The 23,477-nt window shown below is 38.1% G+C and overlaps 1 long non-coding RNA gene across 1 annotated transcript; it reads right to left on the bottom strand.

Moving 5' to 3' along the window:
- Positions 1-908: 908 nt before the first annotated feature.
- LOC133254206 (uncharacterized) lies at positions 909-14,345 on the bottom strand. The gene is made up of 3 exons (XR_009738596.1): positions 14,269-14,345; positions 2,056-2,260; positions 909-1,179 (listed from the first exon to the last, which is right to left on the bottom strand). It is a non-coding gene; the product is annotated as an uncharacterized LOC133254206 (long non-coding RNA).
- Positions 14,346-23,477: the final 9,132 nt, after the last annotated feature.

The raw sequence follows: 23,477 nt of genomic DNA, 5'->3' as shown, positions 1-23,477 counted from the left end.
CTTCCCCAGTGGCTCAATGATAGAGAATCCACCTGCCAAGCAGGAGACATGGGTTAGATCCTGGGGTTGGGAAGAGCCCCTGGAGAAGGAAATAGCAACCCACTCCAGTATTCTTGCCTGGGAAATCCCATGGAGAGAGGAGCCTGGAGGGCTACAGACCATGCAGTTGCAAAAGAGTTGGACATGACTTAGCAATGAAACAGCAGTAGCAGCAGCAGCCGCAGATATCAGAGTGAGTGACAACAGGTTATGGAAGATTTAGAATCAGTTCAGTTCAGTCACTCAGTCGTGTCTGACTCCTTGCAATCCCATGAATTGCAGCATGCCAGGCTGCAATTCCCTGTCCATTACCAACTCCCGGAGTTCACCCAAACTCATGTACATTGAGTCGGTGATGCCATCCAGCCATCTCATCCTCTGTTGTCCCCTTCTCCTCCTGCCCCCAATCCCTCCCAGCATCAGGGTCTTTTCCAATGAGTCAACTCTTCACATGAGGTGGCCAAAGCATTGGAGTTTCAGCCTCAATATCAGTCCTTCCAATGAACACCCAGGACTGGTCTCCTTTAGGATGGACTGGTTGGATCTCCTTGCAGTCCAAGGGACTCTCAAGAGTCTTCTCCTACACCACAGTTCAAAAGCATCAATTCTTCAGCACTCAGCTTTCTTCATAGTCCAACTCTCACCTCCATACATGACCACTGGAAAAACCCATAGCCTTGACTAGATGGACCTTTGTTGGCAAAGTAATATCTCTGCTTTTTAATATGCTATCTAGGTTGGTCATAACTTTTCTTCCAAGGAATAAGCGTCTTTTAATTTCGTGGCTGCAATCACCATCTGCAGTGATTTTTGGAGCCCAAAAAAATAATAGCATTTAGATAAATAATGTTGTCAATAGATTTCTTTATTCTTAAGCAAGTGACTTCAGTGATAAAAACCATATTTGAGGGAAATTCGTATGGGAGTGATGTGCAGTGTGGACAGCAAAAGGAAACATGAGTTAAAGTGAATTTTTGTCCAGGTGTCAGTTACAGAGGTCCTTGACTCGGTGGGTGGCTTTGACAATTGTGAAGAAGATGAAAAAGGACGAATCAACATAACTTGATGAACAATTGGATTTAAGGGTAAAATGGAGGAGATTGCTAAATAAGATGGCAATTTAATTATTAAAGTCAGCATCTAGGATAAAATAAGAAAGTGAAAAAGTCACAGAGAAGTCATAATTTGAATTATGTATATTTTCTAGACTGAAGACTGAGTACCATAGGACTTCTAGCTTTTCCAAAGAGACTCACAAGAAAAAAAACCTGTTGGTTTTTCTTTTTTGGAAGTAGTTTAATCTGTTATTATTATAGTTTTTATGTTGTAATCAGAAAGTCTGCTAATTAGTATAGGCTGAACAGGACCATTAAAAGGCCTGCATGTGAGTGAGTAAAGTAAGAAAAGGCTCTCATAAAAATCCCACAGGCAACGACTAAACTCATTGTAGTTTAATAAAGCATAGGGTATGTGCACACATTTGTTTTTCTTTGTTCTATTAGTTTGTAATGGAAGAAAAATGGCTTTTTTCAGATCCCATTTTCTGGACATTTTTACAACATAACATTCAAGGATGTGCATTCCAAGTAAAAATATTTATCCATACCCTAAATCACTGAGAATTAACTCAATATTTTCAATAGAAAACTCTATTTTCAAACTATCATATCTCGTTTCTTTCCAGGGACATGCTATCCAACTCATGGCTCCCTTATGTGGACTTTTTATCCATCAAGTGGGAGAAGTGCTGTGCTTCTAAGAAGAAAGCATAGAATAGGACCTGAGGGCTATGAAGTTCTAACTTCTTATACTTCCCAATAAAAATGGCTCTTTTAAATAAAGTACTCCCCTAAGCACAGACTGAGTTTAAATAACACATTTGGTGATTTCCCAGAAGTTGAGTGGTACTATGTGACAAGTTAAATATATTAGTTTCTACAGGGTGGTTGACAAATGTGCGCGTGTGAAGTTAGTTTTGGTCCCTGTGAGTTGTCTTTTTGTACTTTGAATGATTACCTTTCATTTCCTTTTTTAAACTGAGACGCAAAAACATTTTTTCCTGTTTCAAAGCAGCAAAGTGCTATCTAAGCAGTTAGCATGCAACACCTTTATGCCATACTCTGTGTCTTTGGAACTGTAGTCTGTAGCCAGCACAGCAAAAAGCCTTCTATCACGTGCAGATGAGGTTGGTAGTAGATCAGTTAATTGAAAAAGTTGAATACTGTGAAGAATCACAAAATAACCTGTTACATGCATGCATTCAAGCTTTTCTTTTAACCTAAAAACTACAATGAATGTAAAAATATTACTTAGAGTATTACATAGAGTCGTGTCCAACTCTATGTGACCCCATGGACTGGGGCCTGCCAGGCTCCTCTGTCTGTGGAATTCTCCAGGCAAGAATATTGGAGCGGGTTGCCATTCCCTTCTCCAGGGGATCTTCCTGATCCAGGGATTAAATCTGGGTCTCTTGCATTGCAGGCAGACTCTTCACCATCTGAGCTACCAGGAAAGCAAAAAACCTACAGTACTGTTCATTAACTTTTAAAAAATATACAGCAAAGTTATTTTTTGCTTTTTTTCCCTAAAGGATGGGCCCAATGTTTCATCTTTCCAGCATAAATCATACAGATAATAGATCCTGTATGAAAGTCAGTTTTGTTTTCTTTTTTAAGTGGGCAAGAACTTAAAGACCATTGTGAAATAACTAATGTTGGTAGAGAAGCCTTTAAGATGTTTAAGGTTTTTCCCTTTAATTATTTAAAGTTGTGTCTCCTAAACTAATTCAGCCCTATTGGTAACCTAGTTTTATTGAGTCTTAAAAAGAATTCAAGTTAGAAACATCATCAAAGACACATTTCATAACCATATAATCAGTTTAAGCAATATTTAATTGACTTATATAATTATAATCATAAGCATAACTTACATAAACATGTTTGGGAACAAATCCAAATTTTACTCTTGATAAAAACAAAGCAAAAACATGAAAACCTTTTACTAGTGGAAGGAAAAGTATTAGAGAGTATAATAGAGATCCTATTTTTGAACATTCAGTGTACTATGAACATTAGCTATGCTATATCATAGGACAAATAGATAGTGCAGGTTAATACAGAGAGACATTTAAGTGGTATACATACATGGCATATGTATATTGGATTTTAAAAGTTGCTCTATTAAATTTTCTTTGACAAATTTTGATGTCTCTAGAAAGCACTGGGTGGAGAAGGCAATGGCAAGCCACTCCAGTACTCTTGCCTGGAAAATCCCATGGATGGAGCCTGGTAGGCTGCAGTCCATGGGTCGCTACGAGTCGGACGCGACTGAGCGACTGAGCGACTTCACTTTCCACTTTCACGCAATGGAGAAGAAAATGGCAACCCACTCCAGTGTTCTTGCCTGGAGAATCCCAGGGACGGGGGAACCTGTTGGGCTGCCGTCTATGGGGTCGCACAGAGTCGGACACGACTGATGCGACTTAGCAGCAGCAGCAGCAGCAGCAGCAGAAAGCACTGGGAGGTTTTCAGCTCTTGAGAGTCAGCATGCATGCTAAGTTGCTTCAGTCATATCTGACTCTGTGCGACCCTATGGATTCTAGCTCACCAGGTTCCTCTGTCCATAGGATTCTCCAGGCAAGAATACCGGAGTGGATTGTCATGCCCTTTTCCAGGGGATCTTCCTGACCCAGAGATTGAACCCGTGACTCTTAGGTCTCCTGCATTGGCAGGCAGGTTCTTTACCACTAGCACCACCTGGGAAAAATCTATTTCATGGTTGGATGACCAGTACCTACCACAGTACCTGATGTATAGTAAGCATTCAACTATTGCTTGAATAGATAAATGAGTGGATGGTTGATTGAATATCTACTATAAAGAAGAAAAGGATAAACAATGATTTCCACATGGCTTCATAAGACATGAATTTAGATTATTAAATTAATTCTACTGTGAAAATATACTAACTTTCATATTATATATATTATGGGAAATGTTTTCTTTGCTTATTTATATGATATAGAAAAAAGTCGACCCTCAGTATGAGCTTATTTTGTCTTAAACTAGCTCAGCTAACAATATTCTTCAATTTGTAATTTGACTTTCAATCTTAACAAAATTGAAATAAATTTAAAGGTTAAGAGTGGTAATCTAAATATTTAATTACAAACTGAATCAGGCAGTCATCTATTTTCATTTCTTCAACTTTTTACACTCCTATCCTTACAACCTATACACAATTTCTAAAATGCAAAACATTCAGGCTAAATTACCTCTGGGCAGTCTGATTCTTCTCCTACTGTATTTTATAAGTGTATCTATTTTCCCTCATAAAAATAGAACTACTGATTCTGAAATAGCATTCAGGCTTCTTATTTCTGCCTCAAGACTGATTTCCCACTGTAGTTTAATTGTGATAGTCAGTGTAAAATTTCTAACTCTCAGAAATTTTAATAATGGTAGGCTTTAAAAAATTCATATTATAAAGTCCTAAGTACAAAATCTTCATCTAATGCACTCCTAAAATGATGTTGCTATGTGCAAATCACAGTAGTATATTGGAATTGCTTTGAATAAACACTTTCTTTTCACTCATAAAACTATTGATATATCATATAACTTTTATAGACTCTGTTCTCTGATAAGATGTTCATGCATGTGAGTGTACCCAGGATGGGAAGAAAAATTCCTTCTGATAAAATGACTTCCATTCTGCCTCCAAATAATTTTTGCTGGTATCCAGTGAACACAGAAATCATAACTCTAATAGCTCTTTCTCAGTTTTTCTTGATCTCTCTCCTTTCTTTTCGGCTATTTTGTTCTCCTTGGAATCCTCTGACAATAAGTTCACCTAGCCCTCTTCTAATTTTTCTCAATTTTCTGTATTTTCATGTTCTTTCTGTCTGCCAAATTGTTGCAGGGAAGCCCCTAGTTGTCCCTCAGTCTTCTTTATTAGGGTACTCTTCATCTTTTTTTTTTTTTTTAAATACACAGTTACCACAATGCAGACACCTCTCAAATATTTTTCTACTGTCCTGGCTATCTGTTTAATTCTTGTCCTGTGTATGCAAAAATTGGACAGAACCTTCACTTGGCTATTCAGTCGTCATCAAACTAAAATCACCGTGAGTCTCTTCTTCTCAAATAACTTAAACCACCTCCTTATTCAGGGGCTCCACATTTTTGTGGAGGGGTGTGGTTCCCACACAGCACTAAGCAATTCTCCAGACACTAGCTGGTGTCAGCTCAGTTCGACACTATCTACAAGTTAGCATTAGATCTCTCAGACTGAGGCTTCAATCCCTCAAGACTGCACCCCTTCTCTCCCCACTTCAGATGCCACTCAAAAGCCAAGCTGCTTCTAACCATAGTTTCTCATGACCCCCTCTCTCCTTCTATTAATTTGCTAAAGCAGCTCACAGAACTCAGAGAAACATTTTGATTACAAGATTACCAGTCCATTATAAAAAGATATAACTCAGAAACAGCCAGAAAAGAGACGTGTAGGAAACGGTATAGGGAAGAGGCAAAGAGCTTCTATACTCTTTGACTGCGCCATTCTCTCAGGTCTCCATGTGTTCACCAACACATAAGTTCTCTGACCTTTCTTTCTTTTTTTTTTTTAATGGAGGCTTCATTACATAGGCATGAGTGTTGAAATCATTTTCCAGTCTTCCCGTCCCCAGAAGTTGGAGGTGTGAAGGACTGAAAATTCAAGCTTCAAGTTGTTACATGGTTAGTTCTGTTGTTACGTGGTTGGTTCAACCTGCTTCCACCCCTACGTGGGGTCCAAAAGTCATCTCATTAACATAAAAAAAATACCTGTTCTTTTTCCTCACTTAGAAAATCCCAAGGATTTTAGTACCCAGAAATGGGGATGAAGACCAAATATGTATTTCTTATTATACATCATATATCATAGCTTCTCATTGTCCCTCTTTCTCCACATTTTAGAATGAATATTTTTAGTGACTATTATGTTCCAGGTACCACATAAGAGCCTACAGAACTAAATCTTGATTCTAGATGTTCTTCATCTAGGGAGTCTCTTAACTTACTAGTGCAAAATAAAAGATGTTATGGAAGAAGAACAATTAAGAAGATGTGAGAAGGGATAAACAGTTGCTTTAAATATTGCATGACACTTTGGACAAAGAGTGGGATTTTTTCAGATAAAGAAAGGACAGATCATATCTTCTATTTTCATTATCTGAACATTTGTTTGTGCTATTCTCTCTGCGCATAACTTTCTTCCCCTTTTGTTATATTTGTCAAAACCCCACTCAACTTTAGGACCTTTGATTGACTTTCTTGTTCAAAAAACATCTGGTCCCATTACTTCAGGCAAATAGATGAGGGGAAAAGTGAAAACAGTGGCAGATTTTATTTTCTAGATTTCCAAAATCACTGTGAATGGTGAGCAGCCATAAAATTAAAAGACCCTTGCTCTTTCAAAGAAAACTATGACAAACCTAGACAGTGTATTGAAAAGCAGAGACATCATTTTGCCCTCAAAGGTCTAAATTATCAAAGCTATGGGTTTTCCAATAGTCATGTATGGATGTGAGAGCTGGACCTTAAAGAAGGCTGAGTGCTGAAGAACGGATACTTTTGAATTGTGGTGCTGGAGAAGACTCTCAAGAGTCCTGTGGACAGCAAGGATATCAAACAATCCAATCTTAAGGAGATCAACCCCGAATATTCACTGGGGGACTGATGCTGAAGCTGAAGCTCCAATACTTTGGCCACCTTATGGGAAGAACTGATTCATTGAAGAAGACCCTGATGCTGGGGAAGATTGAGGGCAGGAGGAGAAGGTGGTGACAGAGAATGACCTGGTTGGATGGTATCATCAACTCAATGGACATGAGTTTGACCAAACTCCAGGAGATAGTGAAGGACAGGGAAGCCTGACATGCTGCAGTCCATGGAGTTGCAAAGACTTAGACATGACTGAGCAACTGAACAGCAACAGCGATTTGTTTTCAGTTGATTGTAAATGTGAGTGTTGAATGTGTGTGTCAGTTGTAAGCTCTATCTTATTAACTCTAATATTTCTTGCTAGTACTTGCATTATATTTAACACATAGTAGATGTCCAAAATATACTGCTAAATCAATGACTAATTGTATGAGAAAATAAGCTATTTAAGAAAGCAAAAATGCAGTTCACATTCTGAATTTCAAATTGTGCATGCTTTTTCTGCTGTTTTCACCTATGAAATTGGGAGTTGATATTGGGATCTTAGTCGTGAAGTGTAATGTAAGTACTCTGGAGCCTTGTAGTTAGAAACAATCATTCTTTTTTCATGTGGAGATATTCACAACAAATGTTACGACCTACTATCCTAATATCTTTTTAGTTATAGAGAAGCAGAAGTTTAATCACAAATGGAAATTCAATTATAGTGAATAATAGTTATCTGGATCTTCTGTTTCTTTTAATCTTCTGTTACAGTTTTTTTTAAACTCTAACACTTGCTTCATAGTCTGAACTAAGGAAAAGTTGATTTTTGCTGATTTAGTCATTGAAATATTGCACATCTATAGCAATAAAATTAACATTTAATATTTGTTGAGTGCTGGCAATGTGCTAGCCACTTTACATATATTTCTTCACTTAATTTTTATAGCCACCTAATGAATTATTTACAGGCTCCCCTGGTGGCTCAGTAGTGAAGGATCTACATGCAATGTAGGAAACATGGGTTCAACCCCTGGGTCAGGAAGATACCCTAGAGAAGCAAACAGCAACCCACTCCAGTATTCTTGTCTGGAAAATCCCATGGACAGAGGAGCCTGGCAGTATATAGTCCATGCGGTGGCAAAAGATTCGGAATGACTTAGCAAAAATAACAGCAAGGAATTATTCACTCATTTTTATGGATGGAGCTACGAATCAGAGTGATAAAGAATGAATGTTTTCTTTTAGACGTTAATATCCATACTAGTTTGGATATTTCAGAGATGATGTTTGTCAATTATACCTCAACAAAGCTGAGGAAAAAAATATGAATGCTCTTCCGTTCCATATGATAGTCTCTTGATTGTGACTTTGATTAGCATGGTGTAAAACTAACCAGTAAACACTTGAGAGTGAAAAAAACTAACCAGTGGTTTGAACTGTATAATGGAAATAATGAATTGGGAATCCTTTTCATCCGCTTCTTTTCACTGAGTTAATTTGTGGTTTTCATTTTACATAAACACATTCACTGAAGAGCTACTCAGACTTGGCAGTCACTCGTGCCCTGACATGCCTTAGCACAATGGCTTGAAAAATACATTTTTTAACTTCCTTTTTTTCTCTTCCTTTTGTTTTCTCAGAGTATTATATACCTAAGTGACAGGAGTCTTGCAAATATTTAGAAAGATAACCCTCTGCCTGTGTTAGGTACAACAGAAGGTTTCATACATCAACTATGAGCTCCCTTCTTTACCTGTCTGGTGCCAGGGAGGACAGTACCCCAGATGGGCTCACTATGCTATGGCTGATTGGTGTAGATGACGTTGTTATTGGTGATCTTGTCATTGGTTTATAGATGTCACAGAGGATACTGCTCCCAAAGTGGGATTTATGCAGCAGGGCTCAGAATCATTATATGTTATTACTCATTTGCAAAATGATGGACACTCTGCTAAGATTCAAAACAGTTTCTGGAAAGCATTTTGAAAGAAATAAACATTTTACCATTTTCTACAAAATTTCCACTTTAAAAAAATAGATGTATAAACACCATTTTACAAATAATTCTTGATATTTTGAATGTTTTTAATGGTTACCTCTCAAAATCCTAGTCAACTCTTCCTTTACCAGAAAACAGAATCTGTAAAACATGTCCATAATGCTCTTACTGAAAAACCCAGAACAGTGATTGTCCCTGATTTCATATGAAACCACATGGTTTTAATTTTTCTCTTCTCACTGAATTGATCAAATTGGGGCTAACTTACTTGCTTGGTTATTACATGTGGAAAACTTACATAACATGAAGACTCTGAGTCATTGTAGGCTTCTCAGGGAATTTAATGAATGTGTGCTTTATGGATCTGATGCCAGTTTTGCAGCTTCCCTCACACTGAACAAGACTGTAATCTGCCCTTGCCGACACTGTCTCTCTGAAAGGTATTGGTTCAGCGTTAGAGATGGTCTGCTGGAAAAGGACTTCCAATTAGGGGCTAACCCAGACAGGGTGAGTAACCATACTGTGCGCACTGTCTTCTCCCAAACCTCGAATATTACCCTCCAGTCATGATTCTCTTTACTTAGAGAAAAGGGAAATAAATTAATATCATTGACTTTGAAGGGCAGCCATGCCACAGACGCCTTTCCCTGCCTTTGTACTATGTTAGATGTGGGGATATGTTTTGCAGGCACATTTTATCCATAAGAAACATCTGAAATTCAAAGATTATTTTGCATTTGCTTGACAAAGGAAGCATCCTCCTACCCCGGCGTGTGCATTTCTGAGTAACTAACAATCACTTTTCCATGACAGCTTTTCCTCCTCAAATACATTCTCTGTTAAAACCTTGCTTTATACCACCTTTGCATGGCTCTGCATATGAAATACTAAAACATCATCAGTTTTAATGAAATAGTCAACCTACCACTTGAAGAATTTATATTTATGGCCCACAGACTAGCTACCCTCCAACATGAGCTAGGTGATGCATTTCTAGGAACTTCAAATTAATCCTTTTCATTACAGAAGTAGGTACCCATGAAAATGAATAGAAGTAGCTGATCTCATTAAAGGCTGAATTGAAACCAATTCTTATGGTGGCAGTAGCTACAACCTGTGATAATTTCCCTAGCTGCTATATAAGTTAAGTCCTGTAATTACTTTTTAAAAAATTCTAAATAGCATAATTTTAGGTTACATTGTATTTTTTATGTGTATATTTGTATGTATGTTGGAGAACAGGGTATAGAGTTGTATTTAAATAAGCTTGAATTTTAATTGGCTTGGCTTGGTTTTTACATTCACAGGGCTTTATGGATGTCTTTCCACAGACACTTTTTTGTTCTAATTCTTTTTGATTCTCATTCTCATTTTGAGAGACTGATCCTTAGATTATGACTCTCGTTACAAATGCATACAATGCTAGAGGGCTATTTTTACGCTCACAGACTCAAATCATTCTGGGATTTTAATTTCTCTTCTATAGTTCAAAACAAATTTTTAAATTTAAAAAGATGAAGACGTTTGTCCTTGCCCTAGGGTCCTGATTCAAGGTTTAGACAGAAGGTTAAATATCAAAACTTTACTATAAATCAAGTGCGTGCATTTCTGAATAAAGGTCTGGCATCATCTGCACAGGGCATTGATTCCTCTAGCTAGAGGGCTGGAGAGTCTGTTTACAAAAGAATATACAATTTAGACAGAACAAATGCCCTTCTATCAAATAGAAGAGAAGAGCCATGTTCATTTGTCATTACACGCACACCATTTCCTTTTTGGTGAGTTAATGCCCTTCCTTAAAAGGAGATTAGTCCTTTAAAGTAAAGAAATTGGAGCTGGCAGGCAGCACCAGGAGCAGACACAGATTCAAAATTCTTTAAAAGCCTGAGTGCAGACCCATTCAGAATCTCTTAAAAACATTGCCAGAGAATCCTGGTATATCCACATTCGCCCACCAGGATTATTTCAGAGTCATGACTATATATCTTTTCACAGTAAGAATACACATGCAAACAGACATCAGTTCTCAACAGACAAACTGGAATCCCTGTAGTTAATGCAGCAAGAAAGTATGCACAGCAACATCAGGGAAAGATACTAATCCTAAAACATGACAGGAAGGATCATACCTTGGTTTCACTAATGTCTGTCCTCCACAAGCAGATGGCCCCAGTTTCTTAAATAATTTACCCTCAAAATTAGATGCAATGGGTAATTATTTTGGTAGAGAATATAAATTCAGGCTTTGATTCCTTTCATAGATGAGGCTCATACTATGAACACAATGATAATAATAGACTGAGGAACATTTAAATATTTATGCAGATTCTACTTCAATTTATATTTGGAAACTTTGCAATGCTGGTAGAAAGAATATTTCTCTTCTCACTGTGTACCGTAATCTCTAGGACTTTAAAAGAGAATATTTTAGCACAGAAAAGCAACGGAGAAGCCTTGTGACCTCTAAGCTTTGAATAAAGACAATTCTATTAAAGTTTCATTTGTAAGTCACACTCAGGGGATTGGCTGAGAATAATAACATGCACCATAAATAAACTGCAGATTGTTCCAGGTAATATAATGCAATAAAATATATGTAATATTGATACCTATTAAAGATATTTTAATATATCCTTAATAGCTTTGAAGCCACTTATAAAACTTGCACCTATTTTTTAGCTGCTCAATTGTGTACGGACTGTGACTCCATGGACTGTAGCCCACTAGGCTCCTCTGTCCATGGGATTCTCCAGGCATGAATACAGGAGAGAGTTGCCATTTCCTTTTTATGGTGCATCTATTTAGGATCTTCAGTAATGGCATTGCAATATTAGGGATAAAAATTAATTTTCAAGTTATTTGGCTATTTAAATTTTGGACAAAAGTTTGATCAGTCAGTTCAGTTGCTCAGTTGTGTGCAACTCTTTGTGACCCCATGGACTGCCCCACACCAGGCCTCCCTGTCCATCACCAACTCCCAGAGCTTATTCAAACTCATGTCCACTGAGTCGGTGATGCCATCCAACCATCTCATTTTCTGTCATCCCCTTCTTCTCCAACCTTCAATCTTTCCCAGCATCAGGGTCTTTTCTAATGAGTCAGTTCTTCACATCAGATGGCCAAGGTATTGGAGTTTCAGCTTCAGCTTCAGTCCTTCCAATGAATATTCAGGACTGATTTGCTTTAGGATGGACTGGTTGGATCTCCTTGCAGTCCAAGGGACTCTCAAGAGTCTGAAGCTTCCATATGCCTCTTACCCTTCTCCATCAGAGGGCAGACAGACTGAAAATCACAATCACGGGAAATGAACCAATCTGATCACATGGACCACAGTTTTGTCTAACTCAATGAAACTATGAGGTATGCTGTGTGGGGCCACCTAAGATGGACGGGTCATGGTGGAGAGTTCTGATGAAATGTGGTCCACTGGAAAAGGGAATGGCAAACCACTTCAGCATTCTTGCCTTGAGAACCCCATAAACAGTATGAAAAGGCAGAAGCTTAATAGTATGCTGCTGCTGCTGCTAAGTCACTTCAGTTGTGTCTGATTCTGTGAGACCCCATAGATGGCAGCCCATCAGGCTCCCCTGTTCCTGCGATTCTCCAGTCAAGAACACTGGAGTGGATTGCCATTTCTTTCTCCAATGCATGAAGTGAAAAGTGAAAGTGAAGTCGTTCAGTTGTGTCCAACTCTTCTTGACCCCATGGACTGCAGCCCACCAGGCTCCTCCAGCCATGGGATTTTCCTAGGCAAGAGAACTGGAGTGGGGTGCCATTGCCTTCTCCAATAGTTAGTATAATTTCTTTAATATCAACCAAGATTTGTTTTAGATTTTTTTCAGTGAATTATTTTTAGGCATATTATTCCAATAATAATATTACTGCCCTGAATTTTAGATACAATAATTTTGATAGAAACAAAAAAAGAGTATAAAGTCTATGAAGGTATATTCTTGAAAATGGAAAAACAAAGAAAGCGAAGAAATCTGAAAGGATGTCATGTATTATGGAAAAAAAAAAGCACTTTCTTATATTTGGTTCAAATTCTGGCTTTAAACTAGCTGAGTGATTTAGAGCATATAACTTTGAATGTCCTAGTTTATTTATCCATAAAACATAGTTCATATTGCATTTCCTTGTTGCATGGGTTAAAGGAGCTACATGAGAAAGCTTGGAATATAGTCCTTATGATATGTTCTTGGGGCTTCCCAGGTGGCACTCGAGGTAAAGAACTTGCTTGCCAATGCAGTAGACATAAAAGTTTCAGGGTTGATCCCTGGGTGGGGAAAATCCCCTGGAGAAGAGAACAGCTACTCACTCCAGTATTCTTGTCTGGGGAATCCCATGGACAGAGGAGCCTAGTGGGCTATGGTCCACAGGGTCACAAAAGAGTTGGACACAACTGAAGTGACTTAGCATGGACACATGCAGGATATGTTCCTACTCCTGCTACCATTTTAGGTAAGGTCAGGTTGCAAAAATTGCCCTCATTCCAGGTTACTTTAGAAGGCCTTGGAAGAGAAATTTCTCCATTCCTCAGTTCTTGAGTTTTCCTCCCAGGCAGATATACCAACCAGTAGGTTAGGCAGAACTCCATGGCCTACAACCTTATGGTTTATTGCAGACACTGGTGTGACCAGAATAAGTAGGCAAAGCAAGTACTGTGCTGCACCTTGGAGCTGAGGTGAACTTGCAGATGCACTTTAGCCTTCCTATATGGCTCATCTGGTAAATAACCCACCTGCGATTCAGGAGACCCCAGTTCGATTCCTGGGTCAGGAAGATCTGCGGCAGAAGGTATAGGCTACCCACTCCAGTATTCTTAGGTTTCCCTGGAGGGTCAGCGGGTAAAGAATCTGCCTGCAATGCGGGAGACCTGGGTTCAGTCTCTGGGTTGGGAAGACCGCCCCCCCCGGAGGAGGGAAAAGCTACTCACTCAAGTATTTTGGCCTGGAGAATTCCATAAACTCTATAGTCCATGGGGTCGCAAATAGTCGGACACGTCTGAGCGACTTTCACATACTTAACTCAAATTCTTTTCTTCATGACTTATCCGTTTTGCCTGCAACACAAATGCCTACTAACCTTGATTCAAAACCTAGCCCCTGCATGTGTGCATGTGCGTGCTTAGTTCTAAACAGAGCTCATGGGATTCGGCCTGTACATAATACTTAATTTCTAAGCACCGTTATAATAGCAAAATCACACAGATGGTCGCTACTACCAGGTAAAAGGTGGTGGATTCTGCACTGGGCAAGTCTTACTGAAAACAATACCCAACATGTTTCATCTTTTGCATTATTTATGGTTTTCTCCATTTGTAAGGATTCAATAAATTCGTAGTAAAAATCGTTGTATAGATAATGTAGCCATGATTCAAGCATCCAGTACTTAGCCTTAAGTTGGTCAAGCAAAAACAAACACTAGCCACTAAAAAGATGTGTCAAAATGAATTAAATTGATTACGTTTCAAACTCCACAAGAAGATAAAAGCTCATTGTAATATTACTTGTTTATCCACGTCCAACAAACCCAATATCAAACTTGAATATTTTAGTCTCCTTAAAAAAATGCCGTCCCCACACTTCCAGTCTCTAGTGTAACTCTTCCTCAGTCTTTCCCATAATAATGCATCACAATAACATAAAGATCTACTTGGAATTTCAGAATGCTCCTCATTGTTTGGGGAAAAGGAAGAAACTTAGCAGGTAGAGCGAGAAGTATTTTAGTGGGAAGGCTGGAACTATTGTTGTTATTTTTATTTTGGTTTTTGAATCTTCAGGTACCAAAGGACGGAGAATACAGTGGGAGAACAAAGAAGTATGTTGGACAATGAGTTCTATCAATGGATTACTGAAAGCAATTTTGCAACATAGGTATCAAAGACTGCAAATTGTTTCTGCTTTATTAATATTTGGTGAATTAAACACTGAGGGAAATGAATTGGAGAATATTAAAAAAGGCATGAACCTGAATTTTGTATTCTGGTTGAGTGGAATTTATCCTTTTGGCAAAGAATACTACATATCTGCTGTTTGGAATGACTAGTTTTTTTTTCTGTTCAACATTGATCAATAAAATCAATAAAAATTATAAATATAATAAGTGTTTATTGCTCATTGTCTTGATAAATAAAAATTAACTGATGTCTGATGGCAATTTATAAATTAAGTCTCGATTTCTTCAACAAATAGTTCCTGATGAATTTAAAATTAGGATTTTAAAAGGAAACAAACCCCAGTTCAAACCAATTATTCATTAAGTCTTGTTTTGTTAGTTCTGTTGGGTTTCCTGGTTTCTTAATTTTCCATTTAGAGTTTAGGACCTCAGTGCTGACTTTCTCCTTGCATTTCTTTAGAACCTTCGTTTTGTATAGGCAACATTTATTTCTATACTTAAGACCAAACAATTCCTTCCAGTGAACACTTCTACTCCCCTTCCACTACCCCCAAACTTCCTTTAGATCCTCCAGTGAAGGTAATGGTCTCTAAATTTATAGCTACTGAAAAAGGTAACTGCCAAACAAGAAAAACACACTTAGTGATTCATTTTGAAGTGCTTTCAGAGGATGTCAAGATAAATGAGTTGGATGACATAAACAAACAAACAAATATTAACAGATCAAGAAGTCATAATTGAAACACAGGGGTGAATATATTGATCTCATAAAAAATGGTTTAATCTTCTCATAAATGAATCACTTTTATGCACAACTTTGGCACCATTGCATTCTATAACTTTTAAAAACATCCTCAGTGACATGGCTATTTAAAATTTTTATTTCTTCAGACTTATATGTGTCATAATAGCCTCTGTGTATTGCGCCCTCATTCTTTGCTGAGAATTGTGTTAGCATTAAAAGATTATTTTACTCAGTCCTTATAAAAACCCTATGTAGTAGGTATTATTAATCTCATTTTACCTATTAAAAAAAAGTGCTTCCAAGAGATTAAGTAAATTGACTAATAAAGGTCAAAGCTGGCATTCAGAACCAAGTCTATAGTACTCCGAAGTCCATAGCTACTGCCTTAACATAATAATCCAATAAATTAATTACCAAATATCTAATGGAAAGTATACTAAGAATTAAGACATCTTTTCTTGAAAGTTTTTCCCACATCTTGTGATAGGTTACTGTGAATTGGTTTAGGATCATAGAATCTCAGAGGACCCTATGTCTAACCTTCTGCATAAAACTCAGGAATCTTGCCTACAATACTGGTGATAGATTTGTTCCTTCTTGTAAATGTTTCTAAGAGCAAACAATGTCCTTCTCTTAGGGCACATGTGTATCTCTATTAATTATAGACCATTGTAATTTTATCTATATTTTTTATTCTCTATATTGAGCAGATATTTGCCTCTATTAATATCCACCATTGATTCTAAGCCTGCAATAACCAGAATAAGTCATAAATATCTCTAAGGAAAGTGTGAGGCTGAAGAAGAAGCAAGCAAAACTAAAGCTTTGTGTATAGGTAAATTCATGAGAATATTTATTCTTGAGTGGTTGGGAAATGATTTTATTTTCTTGTCTAAAAATTTATAATCTGGAATCCTATCAAGGGTACATTATTTTAATGCAAAAGCATTGTAGCAACAGAATCATGTAATAGAATGATAATCCTACAGAAAATGTGAATTGTTCACAGTCAGATGTAGTCAAGGTTATTCAGTGAAGAAATGATTTTAAATCAGATACAGACATACCCAACTTAAAAAAAAAAGTAATATTTTCAAACAGTCCATGTGACATTGGAGAATATAAACAATAAAAGAGACATTTCTGTTACAGACACTGTTTGATGGAAATGATATTTTTGAAGGACTGACAAATCAAATATATGGCACAATATTCAGTATTATTAGCATTCATTTTTTGGCCATGCAGTATCTTAGTTCCCTGACCAGGCATTGAACACATGCCACCTGTATTGAGATCATGGCATAATTAGCCACTGGACTACCAGGAAAGTCCCATTATCAGCATTCTTATGCAGAGTAGCCAGTAGCTTTTTGATAGTATGTAAATCTTATGACACGACTGAGTGACTGAACTAACTAACTCATGCAGGGGCTCATGAAGAGCTCCTGAAGGGGCTTCCCTGGTAGCTCAGCTGATAAAAAATCTGCCTACAATGCAGGAGACCCCAGTTCAATTCCTGGGTTGGGAAGAGCCCCTGGAGAAGGGATAGGTTACCCACTCCAGTATGCTGGCTCATACAGTAAAGAATCCACCTGCAATTCAAGAGACCTGGGTCCCATCCCTGGGAAGATCCCCTGGAGGAGGCCATGGCAACCCAGTCCAGTATTCTTGCCTGAAGAATCCCTATGGACAGAGGGTAGGCTACAGTCAATATGGTTGTAGAGCGGGGCATGAATGAGTGACTAAGCACAGCACAGCACAGAGCTCATGAATCTAAACAATTATGAAGAAGGTAACAACATTATCTGCTTCTTTATAATATTGAAAATCTTAAAAGGAATTCAGGTGTGTTTGAAGGAGACTTAGTAGCCAGTCCAAGATTGTATTTCCTAGTTGGATGACACTGAGGAGTTAGCGGCTTTTCAGGACCATGGATGAAAGGTAGCATAGATGTGTAGGGTAGGAAAAAGCTAAATACAAATATAAGTCGTGTGTTGTTTGCCTGAACCAGTTGTTCAATCTTTTTTAGTGTAAGCACTCATCTAATATGTAATAGTTCCAATCAAGCACCTGGGCTGACAGACACTGCTATGGAGCATTTCATCACCTTCCTTTGCTCTTCTAATCCTTTCAATGTTCCTCCTTCATTTTGCTTATTCAGAATCTGGGTTGCATCTTCCTCTCCTAATTACTTGTTCCTACATTTCCTTATCCTCCCAGTACCACATCGTTCTCACCAGAATCATCAGTACTTTTATTGAGTCAGTGTGGGGGTCTTAGTGGAGTACACAACAGAATCACAGGATGCTTGCTCTGCCCCCATGATTTCCTAAGTGTATGATCCTCAAAATGGTGTGTACATATTCAGGCTTCTGACTACTTATTTATTAAATAATACTGTATTTCAGTCATCCTAATAATCTATTAAGGAAATTTGTAATTTTAACCCATTTTACAGGTTAAGTGAAGAATGTGTCTAAGGTTACACAGCTGAAAATTGGCAGAAATGAGAATCACTTCCAGGCAATCTAGCTCTGGGGTCCAGCCATCTTGACCAGGATGCTACATCGCCTCTGTAATATTACCTAGATTCTATAACATTGGGGCTTCCCTGATGGCTCAGATGGTAAAGAATCTGCTTGCAATGCAGGAGACCTGGGTTCACTCCCTGGGTCAGAAAGATCTCCTGGAGAAGGGAATGGCAACCCACCCCACTATTCTTGCCTGGAGAATTCCCTGGACAGAGGCACCTGGTGGGTACAGTCCATGGAGTCACAAAGAATCAGATACAACTGAGCATAAAATAAATCAGTCATAACTTTGGATCTTAATGTGATTCAACTTTTGTGTTTAAAGAGAATAAGAATTTGTGTGCTCAGATCTGCATCATAGAAAAATCTACACTTTGGATTACTAAGGTCTTTAACCTTGCAAGAATAGTAAAAAAAAAATAACTGATAAATACCCAATTTGCCCTTTTACGATGAATGCTTTGTTTGCAGTGAATAGATCCAGATTTTACTTTTATTTCACTCTGTTTTTCATTCACCAGTTGGAATTGTTCCTGGACCTTCCTCCACAGCTCCTTATGAACCAGGCAGTGCACAGTGTCGTTCAGGAGACTATGCCACAGTGAAACCCTCCTGTTGTATATCATGGGATAATGGAAGAGGTAGTATTTTAGGCTCTCATCCTAAGAGAATTTATCATCTGTAGTAATTCTTAAAAGATTTGAACTACAACTGGTTTCTCCATCCCATTGGATTTGTCTGTATTATTGTGTTAATTCTAACCACATCCCTGATTAACCAGATACCATTTGGTTTCCACTATGAATGTGGTGAATTTGGAATAGGTGGTATATCCTCAAGAGATGCTTTTAGATTGTCTAACTTTGGGTATCCACAGAGAAGTGGCATTCAGCTGTTATGTAATACCCACAGAAGGTGCTGTTAATGGATCTCCAAATATAGCCTTCTTTGGGTGAAACCAGTCTTTTTATTTTTACAGTTGATGGTACCAGCATTGTGAGGAAGAACTGGAGTGAAATGCTTAGGTTCTATTAAAAGAGATAGCTGAGAATGACCCTGGCTTGTCTTGGAATCTCCTGAAAGTTTTCTCTAGCCCCTCCCTTTGTTTGCATTTTTGCTTTGAGTATTTTTTTCCAGTCATATTGTAGAAAAGTTCTAGTAGCTTATTTGTGATTATGGCTTGTTAGGACAACATAGTGCTATCCTGGCTGTTGAGAGGATGGTCACAAATCTGAAACAAACACATTATCCAGCACTTATTGTGGTGTCACTTAGCATGCCTTCATGAATGTGAAGCTTTTTGCATTTTCCCAGTTGAGTCCCCAGACCTATTATTAGCATATTATGATTTACAAGAGAGTGGATTTTTTAATAACAACACTGAGAAAGCAAAACCCATTTGTTCATCCCAAGAGGTTTGAGAGCACATTTTAAGCACAGGGTGGTCAGAATAAAAACTAATATAAGTACACAGTCCATGATTGCTCCTAATCAGAGAAAACACCCAATTAGAGCCAAAAGGATGAAAAGCAAATTGTTTACCACAGTAAATCATTCTCATAAATCGCATTATTTAAAACATTTGAACTCTACTTAAGGACTTAAACAGTGATGTGGGCTTTGCAAGGAACTCTAGACTGCTGGCTGGCTTTAAATCTTAGTGGCGACCACATTGGAAGCTGCCAGGGGCTTCTACTGTTCCATTTTAGCTAAAGGCAGGATTACTGAAGCGGCATTATATCCTCCATCTCATTTTCAGCTCTATTGCACCAATTATGCTGCATTGAGGCTTATAGGGGCTTACATTGAGTTTCAGATAGATGGAAGAAGCCAGTCTATATTCTTTGTGATAAAAATAGTCATTAATTACTGAGACTTGTAAACCGCTTAGCAGCCTTCGTAATGTGGCCCGTCAGGTGCTTCTCCTCATTCTATAGCTAATCAGCAAAAGAGGAGAAAAATCCTCAGAAGAAGATGATCTATTCTGGCTCAAAGAGAAAGCCAAGGTTAAAAATAAATCTAAAATACACTGAAAACCTAAGCCAATATGCATTCACTGGCAAAATACTGACTTGTTTTCTTTTCAATCAAAGTCAATTGGAGAAAAATTTCTTATAACATTGTTCCATGGGGAAACTAATTATCAATATAATATTTTCACTGTCTGATAGTAAACAACGTGTTCTGAGAGTTAGACTCCTGAAAACACATTTACAAATAGCTCAAGTGGAATTAGATAATTATCTAATTAAAGAAAAGTAAAATGTCATAGGAATTAATGAAGAAATTCAGTAGAGAGGGAACTCAACTGGTAAAGGGTCTGCTGCGAGTGACAATAGGTAGTTTCACCTTTGAGTGGCCAGCTTAAATATGCTGGCAGAACTTCATGGTAGTCAGTTTCAGAATTGACTGCCATTTCCAGTATTTTAATTTTTAACTAAAGCTTTATGCTTAATTGGTAAAAATGTCCATTATGCCACTTCATTAAGACAATCAGAATTATGGTTAACATCAATATGAGAAACTATAATGACCTTCATTTGGTAAACAAAATACAGATGAATGGCTTTTATATATAAAAGTATCCCACAGGTTAGAAAGATAGAAAGCATTCCTACTATATGGAGTATAAACAGGTATTGAAGGCTTCTTTCTTTAACATACATATTTTATAAGTAAAAACCATGCTTCAAGGAATGCCGTACAACCACATTTCATGCATTTTGATATGACTAATATTCATGAATGGGAGGACAGTTTTTCAAAGCAATGGGCAAAGAAAATTGGAGTGATGGTATATTGGCTAAGTTGATTTTTATAAAAGCCTTGTAGAGAGCTTTAAAAATGAAGTGTGTGCAGGGAGAGAATAAAAAAAAAAAAACTATGAAAGAAATTACAAGTGGGTCTCACTACATTACAAGCTTGAGATTGCTTATTAAATACATAACTTGTTTTTCTGCCATACCAGTCATTTTACATAAGTGTGTGGTTTGGCTTCCATTTATAATGTGTAACTGCAGCATGCTTCAACGGTGCCATGGGGAATACTTGTTATGGATTGAATATTTGGTTAAAATCTTTGGAAAAATTCCAAAAACATTAACATAGCCATAGCAGCTTTGGGTAACACTTCTTTTCAGTTCACTTCCCTCCTTGGTAAGTAGGGAGAAAACAATTGCCCTCCAGACATGGGGCAGACAGTATATCTTCATTTCCTTTCTTCCCACTCTGAATTTTTATGATTTGGTGGTATCGGCATTTGAAAGTAATTAAAATATCTCTGGCTCCTTGGGAAGAAGCTGCTTTAGAATCTGTAAAATTTCAAGCTATATAATACCCTCTCTATAAATGTATAACACTTTTATTCATAAATAATTATTGCATCTAAAAGCAACAATGCAGTGTTGACAGTTTAGTACACTTTCTAAGTAATATCCAATTGCACAGCAATTCTGAGAGGCAGGAAGGGGTAGAGAATTGTTTCAAAAGCAGATGAACAATAAATTCATCTGAAACATAGAGAAGTGGGTCCTTCATATGCTAGACCAAGTATAAATTCAGGCACAGATTTTATGATGGAAAAAGTAAATATAACATATATGTGTGTGTATGTATATATACATACACACACATACACATGGGGCTTTCCTGGTGGCTCATTGGTAAAGAATCCATGTGCCAATGCAGGAGACCCAAGTTTGATCCCGGCATCAGGAAGATGCCCACAAAAACCCACTCCAGTGGCAACCCATTCCAGTATTCTTGCCTGGAAAATCCCATGGACAGAGGAGCCTGGTGGGCATGGGGTCACAAAAGATCTGGACATGACTTAGCAACTAAACAACAAAATAACAATATATGTATATATATGCGTGTGTATGTGTGTATGCACAATGGATATTTTTTTTTTTCCATTTTAAGATCTCATTGGAGAAAATTATGTGTATATACAGACACACACACATATGCACACATATATAGAGCATTTAGATACAGTTGTTGATTTATTGGTCTTCCCTGGTGGCTCAGATGGTAAAGAATCTGCCTGCAATGTGGGAGACCTGGGTTCGATCCCTGAGTTGGGAAGATCCCATGGAGGAGGGCATGGGAACACACTCCAGTATTCTTGCCTGAAGAATTCCCGTGAACAGAGGAACCTGACAGGCTACAGCGCAGGGGGTCACAAAGAGTTGGATAAATGAAACTCCAAAGGAAGCCAAATGGGACTTAATACTGAAAGAATGGAGAAGAAATATTTAAACAAGTTCCAGGATTGTTCATTGTCTAGCTGCTTTGCTATATCTTGTACAATTTGAAAAGCTTTGTATGAACAATCTGTTAGCAGAGGGAATACAATCTTATTTTTCGTAAAAAGCAAAGCACATAGTGACTGATGAAAGTGAAGTCAAAGTCTCTCAGTCGTGTCTGGCTCTTTGCAACCCCATGGAATTCTCCAGGTCAGAATACTGGAATAGATAGCCTTTCCCTTCTCCACGGGATCTTCCCAACCTAGGGATTGAATACAGGTCTCCCACATTGCAGGCAGACTCTTTACCAGCTGAGCCACAAGGGAAGCCCAAGAATATTGGAGTGGTAGCCTATCCCTTTTCCAGTGTATTTTCCCAACTCACGAATCGAACCAGGGTCTCCTGCACTGTAGGTGGATTCTTTACCAGCTGAGTTATCAGGGAACATTCTCTCCTTTTCACAGTCACGTTTCAGTCTACACAGGGGCCACCTGGTTAAACGGCATTTGGGAACTATTGCTTTCTCTGATATCCCTTCTTTTTTTTCACCGCTCCTAATCCTAACACTTCAGTTTCTTCTGCATATTTTCCAGTTGTCTGTGCCCCCTTTACCAGAATATTAGGATGCAGGTTCTGCCTTGTCAGGGAGATTAAAAGCCAGTGTCATGTGAGAAATCCTCACATGAGGATTTAGACGTAGCTGATAGCAACTTGCCGGGAGATTGCTGGGAGAAATATCAATAACCTCAGATATGCAGATGACACCACCCTTATGGCAGAAAGTGAAGAGGAACTCAAAAGCCTCTTGATGAAAGTGAAAGTGGAGAGTGCAAAAGTTGGCTTAAAGCTCAACATTTAGAAAATGAAGATCATGGCATCCGGTCCTACCACTTCATGGGAAATAGATGGGGAAACAGTGGACACAGTGTCAGAATTTATTTTGGGGGGCTCCAAAATCACTGCAGATGGTGACTGCAGCCATGAAATTAAAAGACGCTTACTCCTTGGAAGGAAAGTTATGACCAACCTAGATAGCATATTCAAAAGCAGAGACATTACTTTGCCAAGAAAGGTTCGTCTAGTCAAGGCTATGGTTTTTCCTGTGGTCATGTATGGATGTGAGAGTTGGACTGTGAAGAAGGCTGAGCACCGAAGAATTGATGCTCTTGAACTGTGGTGTTGGAGAAGACTCTTGAGAGTCCCTTGGACTGCAAGGAGATCCAACCAGTCCATTCTGAAGGAGATCAGCCCTGGGATTTCTTTGGAAGGAATGAAGCTAAAGCTGAAACTCCAGTACTTTGGCCACCTCATGTGAAGAGTTGACTCATT

This window comes from Bos javanicus, chromosome 1 (assembly GCF_032452875.1).
Source record: "Bos javanicus breed banteng chromosome 1, ARS-OSU_banteng_1.0, whole genome shotgun sequence".
In the NCBI taxonomy this organism is placed as follows: Eukaryota; Metazoa; Chordata; class Mammalia; order Artiodactyla; family Bovidae; genus Bos; species Bos javanicus.
The sequence above is the reverse complement of the archived record's forward strand: the minus strand, read 5'-3'. Positions and strand labels throughout refer to the sequence as shown.